The sequence below is a fragment of the Dermacentor silvarum genome, chromosome 1 (genome assembly GCF_013339745.2).
Source record: "Dermacentor silvarum isolate Dsil-2018 chromosome 1, BIME_Dsil_1.4, whole genome shotgun sequence".
Taxonomy (NCBI): Eukaryota; Metazoa; Arthropoda; class Arachnida; order Ixodida; family Ixodidae; genus Dermacentor; species Dermacentor silvarum.
The window spans coordinates 164,097,562-164,116,628 of record NC_051154.1 but is presented as its reverse complement, the minus strand read 5'-3'; the positions used below and the strand labels follow the sequence as shown (position 1 = coordinate 164,116,628).

General features: G+C 50.9%; 1 protein-coding gene across 2 annotated transcripts in view; it reads right to left on the bottom strand.

The window, feature by feature from the left end:
* Positions 1–19,067, bottom strand: part of LOC119436344 (lysosomal alpha-mannosidase) — a 615,486-nt gene that overhangs the window by 70,051 nt on the left and 526,368 nt on the right. The window lies entirely within an intron of this gene.

The following is a 19,067-nucleotide window of genomic DNA, read 5'->3' as shown; positions in this document are numbered from 1 at the left end:
TGGCGGGCTCAACTTGTCCCAAACGACGATCATTTCTTCTTCCCACGAGGGCGACAACAAAGAAGCTCGGGTAGCAGTGCACCAGCGAGCCGGCGCCAGATATACGACCGGCGCCACATGTGCGCAGTGCTACTCGGCGGGCGCGTTCACTTTATACAGCGGCGGCTTCGGCCCATCACTTTTCTCTTCTTCTTTGCCTATATCTGCATGCAAACTTTTATTTCCCCTCGTCTCGGTGCTGCACACGCTCCCGAGCGGTGCACGGGCAGGCCGGTCGTCCAGATTTATGGCGGCCGCTGAGTGGTCATTCGCGTCGCAAGCGCTCCCACGCGGGTCGTCGAGACGGAGACGGGCGCGCGGATACAGCGGAGGGAGCGGGCTGTCGTCCGCGAACACCGCAAAGGCGACGTGCGGTTGTGCCGCACTTGTAAATCAATCAACCGAGGAACGCGGCTGCGCTTCGAGCCCCGTCGCTTGCTTGCCTCGTTCGCTCTCTCTCTTTCGCACTCGACCAGAGTACGCACACCGGGGCCCTCCAAATTCACTATACGCAGATGTGCGCAGAGGCGTGCACCGCGTTTTGTCGCTTCCACTCGTACACACACGGACGCGCAAAGAAATTCTTTCTCCTTATTTCTGCGCGCAGGGTCGTGTTACGAGGGGGAGCACTTGAGTTCGCGCACCTCGCGAGTTCTTAAAGAGAAAGAACGGTCGTCTGGCTGTCGCCATACGTAACGCGGGACTGCAGGAACTTGGAAGAACTCCGCCGCCGCGGCGGGCAAACGGTGGCCGCGAGGTGTCGGCGTGAGCCCGGCGCTCTCTCAAAGTACCCGGGAACGTCTTTGTTTCGGCTTGTAAAGAGCGAAAGTGTTGTGCGAAAAAAAAAAAAAAAACGCGGTGCCGTATGCATTTTGCACGCGTCCGCCTCGGACACGCTCGTCGCACTCTTGCGGTATACATTCACGGAGCTGACAGAGTGCTGCTGTTTGAAACGACTGCACCGCGTCTCTAAATACGGCGCTACCTGTTCTTTGTGGCGCTAAGCCAGACACGCTGGCAAGCTATTGTAGCGTAGAATGTTGTCGCTACTTGTTCCGCACCGGAGAGATGAGGCGATCACACCGGAGATGCATAGACATTTTCCTGATTTGGTTTATTTGAACTTTAGTTACTTGAATTACACTTTTAGATACTTGCACATTACACAACTATGACATCTGAGCACGCTGCGACCTGCTCCCTTGGTGTCTCCGGCGCGAACTCCCGCCGGGGCCTCCGGAAGCGTTCCAACACCCCGCCAGAGAGCAAACAAAACACCAATCAGAATTCCTCGCTGACCGGAACCAATCAGGCCACACAGATTTAAATACGAACAACCAATCGTGGGCGGGCTTTGCCGGGTTGAAACTTGGTGACAGCAGTCCCCCTAAACAATTATGACTCAAAGCAAAGTAACAATACACAGAAAACTACCGAGACAGCCGTTGGGCTTTTGAAGAGCCAGAGCGAAGAACAACTGTCGGTGTCTAGAAAGAGAAAGTGCACAAAAGAGTTGGGAAGCATTTACCGAACAGCTTGGGGAATCGGAAGACGGGGCATCTGCCGCCAAGTACAAAGACGGCCGACAACGCGGTCACCCAGCCGGACCCTAAGGCGAAACGGGTGGTGCCCCGCCTGAGATTCCCCCAGCTGTCCTACACACTCGAGGCGAAAAGACACTTTGAGAGAAACAAAACGATAAGAAAGAAACGAACACTCCTGCACAACACAGGCGACGAAGAAACGTAAAGAAGACAGTTTTAGTTTAGCGTTAGCGTAATAGCGGGGTTACGGGAAATAGCGTTACCGTTCCGCAAACGAACTTTGCAGAAAGAGAGTTTTAGTATAGCGTGATAGCGTAGTTTACGTGCGGGACGCTATTCCATTACGCTTTGAATTTCGCATACACAGGGCACCTAATTCTATGTGTGTGTGCGTCCGGAAAGTGCGATAGGCAGCGCAATGGAAGCCAGGAGCGCGTTGTATTTTTACTTCACATGTCCGTCGATCTGCAACGAAACAGACAAGCAGTACAAGCTGTCTACCATAGCCTCCGAAATCCTCCCATCTCAGAGGCCATATGCCGTCGTCGCGCCTATCTCCCGACTTTAGCGACAGATGGCGCTCGCATCTCAGAAAAAATTTCTCTCGTTAGGCTTAGGCGCGTTCGAAACGAGAAGCGATCTCAAAAATTCCTCAAGATTAGCCATAACACTCGCTCGGCGAAGCGGCATGAGACTAAGGAAAAGCCGTTTACGCAGTCATTTGCTACGAACAAAGTGAATTCTACAAAAACAACGCCAAATTCAGTTCGAAGCGGGCGACCGGGACCGCCGCCATGTTTTACGTACACTACGTACACCACGCTAACACGGTAACGTTAACTCTGAGAAATAGCGTGCGCACGGTAAACGGTATGGGTCGGTTAGCGTTCTGCGCATGCGCACTTCGATCCCGCTATTCCGGTACGCCCGCTATTCCGGTAACCACGCTAAACTAAAACTAGAGTGTTTTAGTTGAGCGTCTTTACGGTCCGCTCCGCTCCGAGTTGCCCCGCTAAGCCACAGCGGAGCGGCGGGCGATTTTCACGTTTTAGTTACGCGTGTAGCGTAGCGGAGCGGACCTTTCGTAGTGGCAGCGCCCTCTGGCCAAATTCAGCGTAGTGAAACAAAATAAAAAAGAACGTTTTGTCACTTTTACAAAGTAAGACGAATATATATAACTTATTTGTTCATTAAGTATCTATACGGGTGCTTGTAATGCGTTAGCGGTCCATTTTATCGAGTGGAAAATGAAACGTCGACTTGTTGAACGCCACGTGATAGCCAGCGAGGTTGCATTTCGAATCCAATCCAATCCTTTCTGACGCCAATGCGCTCGCGACGTTTTTGTTAGCTGTGCTGTTCACTTTATTTCCTTAAATAACCAGTTGGAGGTGTATTACACAAGAAAAAATTTCTCTCGTTAGGCTTAGGCGCGTTCGAAACGAGAAGCGATCTCGAAAATTCCTCAAGATTAGCCATAACACTCTCTCGGCGAAGCGGCATGAGACTAAGGAAAAGCCGTTTACGCAGTCATTTGCTACGAACAAAGTGAATTCTACAAAAACAACGCCAAATTCAGTTCGAAGCGGGCGACCGGGACCGCCGCCATGTTTTACGTACACTACGTACACCACGCTAACACGGTAACGTTAACTCTGAGAAATAGCGTGCGCACGGTAAACGGTATGGGTCGGTTAGCGTTCTGCGCATGCGCACTTCGATCCCGCTATTCCGGTACGCCCGCTATTCCGGTAACCACGCTAAACTAAAACTGTCTACTCTATCAACGCTTAGCGGTAAACGGTAAGTATCTATCTGACTAAACATCAACAGGGACAGGGAAAAGCTGCATATTCTAACAGTGTGAGATGGTAGTCAGCACTACATGCGTCCACTCGCACCAAAGCATCATTGTTCAGGTTATCTGCCAGTTGTAACGAAGTTGAGAGTGAAGTACGTATCCAGTTATGGTAGCTTCTAGTCGGGAGGCTGGCTGCGTAGTCTCAGCTCCTGAAAACAGGACGTGAGCGAGCTAGAGAGTGTGCAAGTGAAAAGCGGTATTTACACGAACTCAATAGAGTCGAGTGTCTTTGACTTGTCGAGTTGGAAACACATTTATTTATTTATTTATTTATTTATTTATTTATTTATTTATTTATTTATTTATTTATTTATTTATTCGTGTAAACTTTATGTGGTCGATCTGAGAAAGCGGTAGGGCGTGTCGAGCCGGTGCACTTCCTTGCTGCAGGCTGGTAGACTCTCTTGACCAGCGCAGCGAGAAATGCTCAGGAGCGGTGCCGGCTTAACGGCACTTGTTCAGGGAGAGCTCTATACTCCCGAGATTTAGGAGGCTGACTGAATCTCGCACCTTTGAGGCACTCATCACTCTCTGCGTGCTTGGTCTACATTTTCCCAGTGAACGATCACGCCTGGGTCTCCGTGGTCATACGAGACTGTACAACGTCATTTAAAAATTTTCCAAATTTAGCAACCGAGCGCCTTACACTTGTGGCGGAAGCGGGATCTCTGATGCTCTACACCTTGACAGAATGTACGACTATTATAATTTATCCCCAACGCTTCCGCTGACAAGGCGAATGGAGATAGCGAAGCGGCATATCTGCTTACGATTCCTAAGGTACCATGTATGGGTTTCCAAACTTGATCGCGTCGAGTCTTCTCCGGCATACGAAAGTGTTTCCATGAAGCCGCCTCGCGGAAACTGGGCCCGTACTCACAAAAGGTTCTTACGCTAGAATTTTTCGTAAGACAATATTTCAGCCAGTTCAGATGGCGTAGACATACTATTAAATGCGAAGGCGGCCGGCCAGTGGCAAAGGGCACTTACGAAGGAAAAGCGTTGAGAATTCGGCATGTGAAGTCTTGCCGGCCGCAACGTGTTGTTCGCTTTTCAAACAGCAAGGCTGCGCTTGTTACTTCAACAAGGATTGCCCCTTGACAAGTGCACTCAGCGTTCATTACGCGCAGTTAAGGAATTACGAAGCACTGTTTCTACAATGGTTTTTCAGTTGCAACCCTCACATATTGGTGTAGCAGGCATCCAGACTGCTCACAGTCTACCTCTCACAGCATAGGAGTGTAGGCAGGTCAGCGAAGGAGGGCTCCTCAGGACGTAAGAAGAGCGCCGAAATGTTGTCTTAATCCGCTTGCTGTGATCTCGATCCCCTGCGCAAACGTTTTGTGACAGACGGAGTTCACAGAATTGAAGCCGCGCTCCTTTATCAGATTCGCACGAGGTCAGTACAAACTCCAACGTTGCGTTGCAATACACGCCATATCGCGTCATCGTCGTATACATGTACTGCCTCGCTCTTAGTGACATTGATAATTACTTGGTACAGTGCTCTGATTGTGATGAATATCTTAACGCTCGGGAGGAGCAATTGCCGGCAATTTCTGCACGGTTGCGTCCACCCGCAGCTGGCTTCATATTCGTTTTCTGGACATTAGAATGCAGTTTTGCTGCCCCGCTATCATACGGTGTAACCTGAGTAATAAAAAAGTCACAGGCTTGCGCGCGTCACACGCAGCACAGTCACAGCGTAAGCTGGTGGAGCGGGTCAAGAGTAGCTCCAATTTCGGCACCACGCACAACAGGGTCTTCGCGGCAAAGTCTCTTCGCCTGGTTTTGACGAGAACGATCTGAACTGTCCGCCCGGTGTCGACGTCGAGCTGCGGCTTATAATGCTCTCCGCACAGAAGTCTGCTGAGCCCGATGATGCCTGGTTGTATCCGCGCACGTAGCTCTACGATTCGCTTCTTCAGCAGCGGTTTGTACCTTGCGAGGAGACGCCATAACGTGTACCGAAGAGGTATCCAGAATACGTGGCGCATATCTCACATCCCTTGACTAGTGGCACGGTACGTTGTTGTTGTTGTTGTTGTTGATGATGATCATGATTGTTTATCGGAATCTTCAAAACGGGATGGTGACGAATAGTCACCTAGCCTGCTTGAGTTAACCAAGTCCAGTTACATGCAGCATGCAACCGCTATATGCAACTTACATGTCGGGCACGCGGCGTTTGCAGGCACCTTAACTAGATGGCGCCACCATACTGGCGGAGGCTCGGGATCGCGTTGATTGGGCGCCTCGTCTCAATCGCATCTCGTCGTCTGCGCCTGCGCGCCTGCCTATAGGGCGCGTTTATGGGGCATTTTTCCGCTGCCTGACAGCAAGCGCTTGCGTGGTTCAGTGGTAGAGTATCTGACTCCCACGCAGCGGGCACGGGTTCGATCCCGGCGGGAACTGGGTCCTTTTTTTCGCATTTCCGGCGATAGCGGTTACGGTCAGAGGCGGCGGCGGACACCACCGCGAACCAAAACGGCTATTGGAATGAAGCCATAACAGCTTACGCTGTAAAAATTGTTGCAGAAGCCATCGAAGATGACTGTCAAAGCAAGCGAATAGCTTACGTGGGTAACAGAAATCAAATGGGCACAATAGCAATACTTCCGATGCCAGGTAGGCTCTGAGCGGTAGGGTCTAAAGCTCGTCACATTACGTTTCGTAACACGAGGACATCTGGTAACAAAAGAAGATACTAATAACGAGGATAGATTTGAACCGGGTCGGAACAGGCTGCGCGCCATACATTACATGTCGACCCAGCACACGGCTCATCATTCACACTCTAACTCAGTATGACGGAGAAACTTTAGGAGGAGCCGAAGCATCTGTCACCTAAATATCCAGTGCCTACGAGGTAACAGCATGTCACTTGAGCTTGTTTGTGGCACCATCTTGCGCTTCAGTCCATCTATAACCACTTTCGGTTCTTCGCCAAATTCAGGACATTCTAAAAATTTATGACCGATGTTACCAAGGTCTTGACAGTGCACACCAAACGCACGTTCGAGTAGTTACCTTACATAGGGAGGAAGGGGAGATTAATAGATCCGAGCAAAACGCATTCGGGCAGCGAATCAGCTATGGGCTGAAACGTCCGTTACACTTACAGTTACACGTCCGTTCACGCCACCACAACTAAGTTCGTACGCGAGGATTCCAAGAACCACCAACAACTGTTAATGAGCTGTACACGAGTTCGAGAGGCTTTGTGCGCCACTAATGAGTTCTAGTGGCTGGGCTGTGTACAAAAGTGTACAAAGTTTCATGAAAAGGCGAAGTCCTGATGTCAAAAGAGCAATCACAAATCAACCGGGGGCATGTCAGAGCTGTCTCATGACACTACATGTGCCCCTTTTGCAGCCGGAAGCTCTTCCTTCAAACTCAGAATCATTATATTCCTCTGAAAATATACACAAAGAGAGGGGAGGAAAATCACGATATCGAAAGTTGAGAAATGCGAGATAGTTTCTGACAGACTCGCTTTTCTTGAGACAACAATGGCTTAAAGGGGGAGAAGAAAAACGAAGACAGCAAACGAAAAAAGTTTTCGTTGGTCTTTTCTATCCCCCCCCCCCCCCCCCCCCTCTTTATTTTTTCCAACGCCATCCTCTCGCTGAAGGAAGAGCATTTTCTTTTTTCGCGCGTCTCTCGTCTCACTTTCTCTTCGGGAGTTTTTTTTTTCCATCAGCAGCGATCGCGGGCGATACAGAGGAAGCGGCTCGGGGCGGAGCAGTTACCTCGAAAAAGCAGATCGTGTGATGGGTACTACAGAAAAAAAAAAAGGAGTAATAATAAAGCGCGCCACCACGCTTCTAGGGAACGGAGCGTGTATATACACTGTCTCGGTCGCGCACATAAGTTAACGGCTCGATGCACGAGTTCTCGCAGTTGGTGCGCTTCAAAGCTCGAGTGCTGCGGCCCGAAGTCTTCGCGCGCCGCCGAACGCGCGCGCCACCCTCGCTCGCTGGTTTCGTTCTCCGCCCTTTTATTTCCGCCACTTCACGGCTGCGCCCCATCTTTGAGAGATGGGGCCGCGGTTCTTTCAGAAAGCCATCCTTCAACGCGCCCCGACAACGGAGTTGAGAAGCCGCGTCTTCGCGCGTAGCAACAATGGTGCGCGAAAGCTCGGATGCACCGCGCCTTGGCGATCGCGCACTCGGCGGCCTCGGTTGCATGGGTCCGCACCCGTCCTGCAACCCTTCCCGCCCGGCTCACTCTCTCTCTCCCCCCAGCGTTCAAGCGAGTTGAAATGTTCCGTTTAAGAGAGCCGAGCGTGGGCACTGCGAAATATACGTTAATATCACCTTTTATTTTTTTTCCTTTCTTGTTTCTTCCAGAACGAGTGCGCACAAATCAAAAGGCAACAAAACTCCGCTGTGTCGCTTCTTCTTATGCTACGTCGAATGCGTGTTCTGACTCGTGTATTTTTGTTGTGACTCTTGTGTGTTGTCATTGCGGAAATCAGCGCTTGAGCTCTGTAAGAAACTGACGAACAGAGGCCACTCCCTTCTGCTCGTCGAGTGCCCCAGGCACACTATACGCACAGAAGGCCTCTGTAGAGCAAGAACTTCGCGAATTCGCATCACCCGCCGCCGCGGTGGTGGCTCAGACAAAGTTCAGCTGATGAGCACGATGGTAACGTGTTCGATTACTGGCCCCGCCGATACGGGCATTTCGGTGGGGGCGGAATGAAAAAGCGCCCGCGCGACACGCTCTCGGTACACGGTAAAGGACACTACACGGTCAAAATTATTCCGGATTGCTCCGACACGGCATGTCGCACAGGCATTGCTTTTGGACATGAAACCCAATGAGGGTGGCTATTCGGGCGAATTGTTTAGTGATGCTGGAATGAGCTTTTACTGTGATAGCCAGAGACAGCAGAAAAAAAAAAAAGACACCGGACACATGAAGCAGTTCGCACGCATTTGAAAATTATATTTCTGTAGGGTCAGTACATGTTTGTGCATGCCTTGAATTTGCGCCAATGTCAGAACAAGGGAGGGGATATATTAACTTGCGGCTTGTGTGTTTAGACTTGGAAAATATACTTTGTTCCGCAGCGATGGCCTAATTCCTACACATTGGAGAAGCCCCGCACACTAAGACTTTTTCCCCAGCCCACCGGCAGACGCGCGCTATCACGGCGACGCGCTCTAAAAATCAGTCAGTCAGTCAGTCAGTCAGTCAGTCAGTCAGTCAGTCAGTCAGTCAGTCAGTCAGTCAGTCAGTCAATCAATCAATCAATCAATCAATCAATCAATCAATCAATCAATCAATCAATCAATCAATCAATCAATCAATCAATCAATCAATCAACCAATCAACCAATCACACTTGTTATATTTTGTTATGAGGAGAAACCGCTGTGAGAGCTTCACTGCCTTTTTTTTTAGATTGATGACTCTAGGTTATAGAGCACCAACGCCTATGTGCACGGAAGGCATCCATACCGACACTCTTGACGTCATCGCGTGTTTACCGAGCCAGCTAACCACCATGTCCTGTCACTGACGCCATTGCTATTGCAAATGGGCAGCTCGTTACGGGACTGTAGCTTCACCAGATCTGACGTTACCTTAACGCAGTATCACACTTGCGCTGTGCCGCACCTGTACCATAATGAACAAAATTTAGACACTTGTTCATTAAAATTGGACGCACTGGAAGACAACATTATCCTCGGGCCTGCGAATGTTTGCCTGTGCCCTGAATTCGCGTCATTGCCAGCAAGTAGTTGGGAGGGGGGAAATCAACTTGTGGCTCATGTGTTTAGGTTGAAGTTGTACGCTGTGCCGTAACGAGGCCTTAGTTCCTCGATACCGTAACGCTGAGAGCGCAGCACGCTTCGACCGTGTTCCCAGCACACCGTTTGCCGACGCGCGCAGTCGGGGCGGTCCGCTCCTTTCCCACCAGGTTCAACGCGATTTGCATGGCGTGCCCATTCGTAATGCGGACGCTAATGAACCTCGTTAGCGGCGCCCAAGGATAGCATCCGTTCACACTCACTCGCTCCTTCGCAAACATTCTCTCGTGCGCTGGCTGGTGGCGCGAACGTTTGTTACGAAAACAGAGCACGCAGGAAAAAAATATTTGCTGAATGGAGTCATTTAAATTAGTCCGGCATTGTCCGTACCTTCACACTGGTGCAGTTGCGTAGGGAAACTAAGGGTATACCAAATCAGCATATTTCTTTTTTTTTCTTTCGCGTAAAAGCTTGCCGTCGTGTTCGCATCGCTTGCCGGAGGCTGCTAGTTTGAGAGAGTTTGCTTTTGAGCCTGCGTTCCCGTACGGGCTGGACATCGATACCACCGCTTTTTCCTGTTCAGTACATAGCGCAGCTTCTAATTAACTACTCCACCTGGCCCCTCAGCGGTTGTCCTGCTGGAGAACGACGGCAACTGCTTGTGCGCGCAGTTATTACCAACAGCACAGGTATACGTCATTCTCATTGTACAGCGATATCGAGGCAGCAAGAAACTGCTCGTCTGGCAGCATGCGCTCAAATGAAAGCTGTGCAAACCGCCGCGCGTAAGTTGCATGTGTACGACAGGGGCAAGCGCGCTTCACAGCCAATTTATGCCTTGGTTTAAGCACGCATTCCATAGACGTTTTGCATGCAGATTATGCAAAAGGTTTCCACAATTTTACGAAGTACATTAGACAGAGGAAATGTTTATTACAGGCGCCCGTCCTGCGGCGCCACAGCGTCTTAACGAACAGCGCCACTAGCGGCGGAGACTTCGACAATGGCAGACGACACTACAGGGGAGAAATACATAGCAGAATCAACGTGTTTTCCCGTGGTTTTAAAGCTTTGACAGTTTTTGGTGACTTTTTAAACTGAAACTTACTTGCCTACTTCACAAGAAATCTACTTTGCCTACCACAAGGAGAAGTCTGGCTGCACGCAGTGCGCGAGCGCGCGCGCACACACACACACACACACACACACACACACACACACACACACACACACACACACACACACACACACACACACACACACACACACACACACACACACACACACACACACACACACACACACACACGCGCGCGCGCGCACGCACGCACGCACGCACGCATACACACACGCACACAAAAAGACACACGCACACACACACACACGCACGCGCGCACATACGCACACACACGCACACACACGCACACACACACACGCGCACAGACGCACGAGCACGCGCACACACACAAATCTGCCATTTTACTGTCGCGCATAGCGTTCCAATACTTCAAAAAAAATGTCACAGTTTTGCCCTAAGGGCGAGGCAATGAATGCGATAGCAACACAGCAATGTCATACGAAGTAAGGTGAGCGGCTTTGGTAGCAATATGAATTGTAAACATGAGCTCATTAAGTAAGCAGGTGTGCTGCGGCGTAAGTAGACCGACATGAAAAGAGACTCGATGACCACGAGAAGGCGCTTGTGAAACGGTGGTGTTGATGAGAAGCGCTTCCCGTGGGCAGCGCGTGCCAAGGTACGTGCGGTCTATCGCTTCAACAGAAACTGAGCGGCGAATGCACAGTGCATAAAGGTCAGAGCCGTGTGGAGATAAGAGACGGTGCGGGCGAGCGACGAGCGCGGTTGTTGGCAGAGTAGAAGTGCGCCCCCCCCCCCCCCCCCCCGCTCCCTCCGGCGCTGGCTTCCCGCTTCCTTGCGTGCGCGTGGGAGAGATAAGAGACGGTGCGGGCGAGCGACGAGCGCGGTTGTTGGCAAAGGAGAAGTGACCGCCCCGCCCCCCCCCCCCCCCCCCCCCCGCTCTCTCCGGCGCTGTCTTCCCGCTTCCTTGCTTGCGCATGGGAGATTGAGTGCGTTCGCTCTCCGTGATAGCGCGCGTCCCCGCACGCTTCCGCTCGGGCATACGGCGCGCGGCGAAGATTTTATCTATACGGAACCTCACGGCGACGGCGACGGCGACGCGACGGCAGAAATCCGGTTGAAGTGTCCATATAATTGCTATCACAATAAAATGATGCTGTAGACGTGCTCGAAGTGTGCGCAAAATGGCGCGTCAACTTCCTCGCCGCGCGTGCGTCGAGCTGCCATAGCATATACTTTCGTCCCTTCATTGCGTCAATTCAGTGCAACTGCCATGGCGCAGTAGTTAAAGCACCTGACTCGCAACCGATGATATAAAACTCCACCAGAGCGAGTCTTTTTTTTCTCTCTCTCTCTTCTGCTGAGCGGGCATTTTGTAATGACCTCAACCGAAGGTACTACGCGAAGATCAATTTGTGATTTGTATAATGACTAGTGCCATTAAAACAAAGACGTGGCCGAAACACGATTAGGCTGAGACCTGCTGAAATCGGCGAGACGGACACAAACGGCAAGCAGCGTTCGTCAAGAGACTAAAATAATGTAAACTTTTCAAAACCGCGCCAGAAGACGCCGATCACCCAGAACATCTGAGAAGTGTCGTTTCCTTCATATACCTGCGAGAAAGTTGCGCTGTTCGATGCACACACCAGAGCCATGCGGCAGCTGCACGGTCCCTACGAGCGGCGGACGAAATGACTATGCAAACACCGATTCGCGGTGCAGTTTGTGGAGATCTGGGTTCCTTGATTCCGGCGTGTCCTCCAAGAATGACAGTGAGACCACTAAGAGCAGGCAGCCCAGTTTGAATTACTTATTCTGGTAAACCACGGCCAGCTGTGACCTGCAGCGAGACGGTATCTACGACCAGCTACTATCAAAGAGCGCCGTCAAGCTTCACTTCAAAGGCTTCGACACGGTTACCCAGTAAAGACCAGTGTTTGGTTTCAATCGATGCGCACGTCTGAGCCATCAGGATGTTGCTCTTTTATGAAGGAGTTTCTTAACTGCCGCTTGAGAAATGCAGGTGAGTTCTAACCAGGCCCCGTGGAAAATGTTGGTTGTAAAGCGCCGTCTACGGACCGTTCTACCGCAAGAATTTAAAAAATAAAGGGTTTGGTATAGTAGCAAATCAATGAAATGTTGCGAGACCATGATGTCAGTCGGCGAGCGACTTTGCCTGCATAAGAGACTCTCCGATTGTTTCCACCAGCGTCCGCAAGCGACGTTCCTCTCCTGACCCTATGGAAGCAGAGCCCACGTGACGTTTAGTCGCGACCTCCGTCTCCTCTTTTTTCTTGGTTCTCTATATTTGCTGGGCGGCGCATTTCCAGGGGCGGTTCTTCGTGCCGTGTTTCACAGGAATCCACGAGTTGTTCGCACTGCTGCCGACTACTTTTGTTTCTTATTTTTTTAAGCGATGACTTTATGTGGCGCTTACCCCGACTTTACGGTTTGTATGTTTCTGGACGATTATGGGAGGAGAACCAACATGGGCCACTGTCTATACCAATGGCTGCTGTCTTGTCGCGCAGACAACATTGGCCACTGAGTATGTTTCCGAATAGACGACTTGCTGCTGGCTGCTGTCTGGCCTAGTAGACAACTGGGGTCGCTAAGTATGTGCCACTGGTTATGTACCCAAAGAGACAACTTCGGTACTGCGTATGTTATATCGGTATGAGCCCATTCTTGGCCACTCCCCCGTAATGGGTGTGCCAAGGTAAGACAAGGGGTGTGTAGCCTTAAATATATTAAATCAATAACGCCCCATTCGCAACAGACACCTCCGCGTCGAGCGCGGCTGCTTGATGGACAGTGATTGCCACGAAGTTGCAGGCAGGATACTGGGCCGGTATATTGTAGCGATGACTTTAAAGTAATAATGCCTTTTCGCGCTTATCGCGCTTTGTCAGTGGTCAGAGCGACGGTCCGCTCGCGTTATCAACGGGATCAGCCGGCCGTGAGCGGTGGATGATAAGACTATTCTAAAATAAGTCATAAGGCATCGCTACAAAATCGCGGCCCTGGGCATATAGTGGGGGTTGCTACGCAGTTTCAACTGAGGTGCTGTGATTACAACAACATATACTGCGTCATGGTATCATTTATCATTGTCGTTAGCAGTAAGACTACCACTTCGTGTGTCTACTAATGTGCCCGTGAGGTTTTTGTGATTCCCGGATGGTATGGGGATATGCAGCAGGTCAAACAAGAAACCTATCGCTGACATTGACGATCATCTTCAATGATTCTACCACAATTTTCTCTTTCTCTTTGTGCGCTGCAGACGCCATGCCTGTGATGCAAAAGCACATGCGTGGGACGTCATGACACTAGAGGGGCGAGTGGCTCCTCCGAGAAGAGCTTGGGAGATTTCGTTTGGATTTTCCGCTGTTTTGTTAGGCGCCCATCGTTACGGACACTACCGTCACAGCGTCATAGGCACAGCACTTGTATGCTTGCAATTGCCCAAACTAGTGAGGAGTCCTATACTGGAGGAGGATAGGGTTGCTCCGTAGTGTTAGAGAGTCACGTAACGCGAATAATAGACAGTTTTAGTTACACGTACGTGGAGACTTCACGTACGCAAACATGAACAGTCTACGTACCTTACGTGCACGCCATCTGAAACGCGTTTAGCTACACGTACGCGACGCACCACGTAGCTACATCTATCGGGAAATATGAACACTGCGGTAGCCAATTCAATTCAAGATGAGTATTTCGGCCAAGCCAGTGATGTGCATTGATGCGTGCCGGTCATCGTCTCCGCAATGCCCGGAAGTGTGTTGTGCAAGCGTTATCTGCTGTCATCGTTGACATGGAATGAAATAGATGACCAGTCATCCTGTCGCCGTGTTTCCATGCAAGCCATCTGCGCGTGCTCAGCACGCTATCGCTTTTTCGTGGTCTCGCGAAACCCCCGCGCGAATCTGTCTACGTGCGCAAGAAACGCACGCAAAAAATCGAATCGCACGTACGTCCGTGAGACCAACGCGCGGCCGCTACGTTCTGCGCATGGGCACTGCTTACACGTAGAAGCTCTACGTACGCAAAGCCTCTACGTGCGTGTAACTAAAACTGTCTAATAGTCCGGTCGGGCGTGCTTGCGGTACCATATTGCCACGCGCTTGTGCCACTTGCTCCCAGAAGAAGACGAGGACGGTCTTGTTCACGAGCTAGCGCCTTGGTCTTTTGTCGGTGCTGCGCTGCCCCTTTGACGACTCGGACTTACCTTAACAGCCTCTTTTAGAAGTCGCCTGTTCATTAAACGTGACATTTTTCTGGTGGAGGTGCTGGGTATTCTCGACCCATGCAACAGACCCCTCCTAGCAGCCGGAACGCTAGATCGCTAACGGAGCTCACGCCAGTACATCGCGCCAGCCGGAGAATCCAGGGATTGGCCCCTGAGTAAATTTGAGCCTCTACCAGAGAGGACAACGATAACGTCGGCAGGTATGGATGCTACATCCGCTACTACCTGGACTAACCCTGCGACGGCTACTCCGGTACCTCCTCCAGCCTTCAAACAGTCCGTGGTCGTCACCGGTTGTCCTGGTAAAGAAGAAGGACGGCACTCTCCGCTTCTGTGTTGATTACAGAAAACTCAACAACGTCACAAAGAAAGACGTTTATGCGTTGCCGCGCATAGATGACTCTCTTGACCGGCTACGGCGAGCCAAGTATTTTTCCTCCCTTGACTTGAAAAGTGGGTACTGGCAAATTGAGGTAGACGAGCGTGACCGGGAGAAAACAGCCTTTGTCACTCCGGATGGACTTTACGAGTTCCGAGTACTTCCGTTCGGGTTGTGCTCTGCTCCGGCAACCTTCCAACGGATGATGGACACGGTGCTCGCTGACCTAAAATGGCAAACCTGTCTCGTCTACCTGGATGATGTGGTCGTATTTTCAGGCAGCTTCTCCGGACATCTTAAGCGACTGCGGCAAGTGCTCGAGGCAATCCGATCGGCTAACCTCACGTTAAAGCCTCAGAAATGTCACTTCGGTTATGAAGAATTGATGTTTCTTGGGCATGTCGTGAGGGCGGAAGGCGTGCGTCCCGATCCCGAGAAAACTGCCGCTGTAGCTGCTGTTCCGACTTCTACAGACAAGAAAAGCGTTCGACGCTTCCTGGGATTGTGCGCATACTACCGGCGCTTTATACGCAATTTCTCTAAAATTGCTGCACCACTTACTCGTCTCACTAGAGACGACACGCCGTTCATGTGGAGCTCTGAACAAGAAGCAGCTTTCGCCGAGCTTCGACATCGCCTGGCATCGCCCCCGGTTCTTGGACATTTCGACGAGGACACCGAAACAGAAATTCATACCGACGCCAGTAATGTCGGTCTGGGTGCGGTGCTCGTACAGCGGCAGGAGAACGACGAAAGGGTCATAGCTTACGCCAGTCGCACCCTATCACGACCCGAGTCCAATTACACTACCACGGAGAAAGAGTGTCTTGCCGTCGTATGGGCACTTGCCAAGTTTCGACCTTACCTCTATGGCCGCCCATTCAAGGTCGTGACGGATCATCACTCCTTATGCTGGCTGGCAAACCTAAGGGACCCTTCTGGACGACTGGCACGGTGGAGCCTGCGCCTGCAGGAATACGATGTGACCATCGTGCACAAGTCAGGCCGCACACACGACGATGCCGACACATTTTCGCGCGCACCTGTTGAATCTGCCGATCAACACATCGAAGACGACAGCGCTTTTCTCGGCACCATAAGCGGGGCAGACGTATCGACACGGCAGCGAGCAGACTGTGAATTGCGCCCCATAATTGAACATCTAGAAGGCCGCAACGTCACTCTGCCCCGGCAAATTTCTCGTGGTTTGTCGTCGTTTTGTTTGCGACAGGGCGTCCTATACAAAAAGAATTCTGCTTCCACCAACAACACCTATCTTTTGGTCGTACCCGCAGAGCTTCGTGACGAAATCCTGTTCGCATGCCACGACGAGCCTGAATCTGGCCACTTGGGTTTCACTCGAACCTTTGCCAGGGTACGGAAGTCGCACTACTGGTCCAAACTCGCCACTTGTGTTAAACGATACGTCCAAGCCTGCCGTGAATGCCAACGCCGAAAGTCGCCGAATGTGAAGCCTGCGGGATTGCTGAATCCTATCGAGCCGCCTCGACGGCCCTTCGATCAAGTCGGCATGGACCTCCTGGGCCCGTTTCCGTTGACTACTTCCGGAAACAAGTGGATAATCATCGCAACGGACTATTTAACCCGCTATGCTGAAACAAAGGCTCTTCCTAAAGGCACAGCTTCTGAGGTTGCACAGTTTTTCGTACAGAACATCGTACTACGTCATGGCGCCCCGTCCTGTGTCATCACAGATCGAGGAGCGGTGTTTACGGCAAGGCTGCTTGAAGAAGTTTTTCAGCTGAGTTCCACCACGCACCGAAAGACGACTGCCTATCACCCTCAAGCAAATGGCTGGACCGAAAGGCTTAACAAAACAATGACAGACATGCTGTCGATGTACATAGACGTGCAGCATAAGACGTGAGACGAGGTACTACCGTACGTCACGTTTGCGTACAACACCGCTACGCAAGAGACCACACGCTTCACGCCGTTTGCTCTTGTTTACGGTCGTGAAGTGCAGACGATGTTAGAAGCCATGTGACAATTCTGACAATATTGATGAAGACACTGAGCGTTTCGTGCAACGTGCCGAGGAAGCACGCCAACTGGCCCGCGTGAACATCAGGAAACAACAGTGTTTTGACGCGCGACACTACAACCTCCGCCACCGACAAGTTGAGTACCAACCGGGTGACCAAGTGCTAGTTTGGACCCCCGTCCGCCGTAAAGGCCTTTCGGAAAAAAACTTCTCAGTCGGTACTTCGGCCCTTACAAAGTGCTTCGGCGAGTGAGTGACCTCAATTATGAAGTTCTTCCGGACGGCACCCACCCAGCACGACGCCGACAACCGCGGCCCGAGATTGTGCACGTAGTGCGGTTAAAACCATACCTTCTTTATTTGATATAGTCATTGTGTGTTTTATTTGACCTGACAATCGCACATCTTCTATGTATCTTCCCACGTTATTGTACGGAGAGGCCGGTGCGTTGTACCGCACAAGAGATACTGAACAGCAGGCCACTGTGGACAGTGGTCACAATGGACGGATGCGCTAAAGGCAGCGACAGCGCTAGTTCGCCACCTGCGGTCTACGGGCCTGCGAGCTTAACTACTATGTAGAGACATATGCCGCCTCAGAATTTTATGCGCCGATTTTCGTAGCAAACCGGATTTTTTTGTTTGTTAACTTCACTGTCTTCCTATATTTCTGCATCTCTCTCTGCACCACTCGGTATACACTACTGGGTATGTGCCACTAGGAATGTGTCCATTCTTGGCCGAGATTGGCCCTGTGCCAGTGTGACACAAGGGGTGTGTAAGCCTTAAATGTATTTAGGTATGTGTCGCACTTATGACTGCATGCATCTCTCATCCACATTCTTCCCTCGACAAGCATCACACATCGGTTCGGTCATCGTGCAACAGACATCTAATAGCTCCACGCGACGATGCTGAGCTCGTGTAATCCGCCCTGTTGCTGTTATATACCGCGCTCGCTCAAACAAGCTTCGCGGCATTTAGATTCCAACATTGCGTTGTATTTGCGCGTTTTTCTTTCCGCACGCAGCCAAACAAGTGTGTTGTGAAAGCTACGTACAAGACAAGTGAGAATTCGCGTTATCTCCACGACCACAGGGAGACGAACTGAACGAGTGGTATTCTCTTTCGCATAGAAACAAACATTTTTTCGAACACGAATCTCAGCCAGTGTGGCCAACAGGGCGTATGGGTTGACAGTGTGCGGTCTCAGCTAGGCGAAACTGAATCACAAGCCACGTATAGATGGAAGCTCGGGATTCCTTTTGCCGTGCCCTCTGTCGCCGTCGTGACTTTTTTTCAAAAGAAACGCCGGTCGATGCGGTGAATTCAATTTCACAGCCATCCGCTCTCCTAAATGAGTTCGATTTTTTTCTTCCTTCCTTTCTTTTTTTCCCACAAGAGCTTGGCATTCCTCATTTCTGGCGTTTGTGACCGCTGAAAGCAAACAGATGACTTATATGTGCTCGGTCTCTGCTACTGGCGCGCTTTTCGCGCTTTCTTCTCAGCGCCTGCGAGTATCAAAAAAAGTTGGGCTGGCTCCAATCATACATCTTGAAGTGAACGGCAGACTAACGAGGGCGAACTGACAGGGATAGCCAGCAGACGACGTGACCTGAAAGTCGTAGGCGGATCTCGAGCTGGCACTGTTGCTTTTGACGGGTATTCGTAATTGAAACGTTCGTAAGGTTACTCAAACAGTCAAAAGGAGATCCACCGAGAGACGAAGCGGCCAAAATGAACTCAACTTGTTCACCTTGTTCAGCCGCTCATGATGTCGGTAATATCGTCGGTACATTTCGCAGCTCGATATTCAACCTTGAGGTCGCTCTCTGCAGCTCTGTTGAGAGAGGTCCAATTCCTTGTATAGGAACCGCAGACCTAGCAGGGAAACCGCACGACGTCTCAAGAATGCGGTTTGCACAGGTTCTCTACTGACACCTTTCTCCAACTTGTGGCCTGCACCGGTACCAGTCTGTTTTAAATCGGAGCCACCATGGTCTATAGGTAGATGCTGGCTTTATTACTGTCGGCTGTCGTTCAGGATTATGTCCGAGTCATTGTAAACCAATTCTTCTCAGCTTCTAAAACACAATAGGGTGCCCTATCACTCCCAATTGTGCT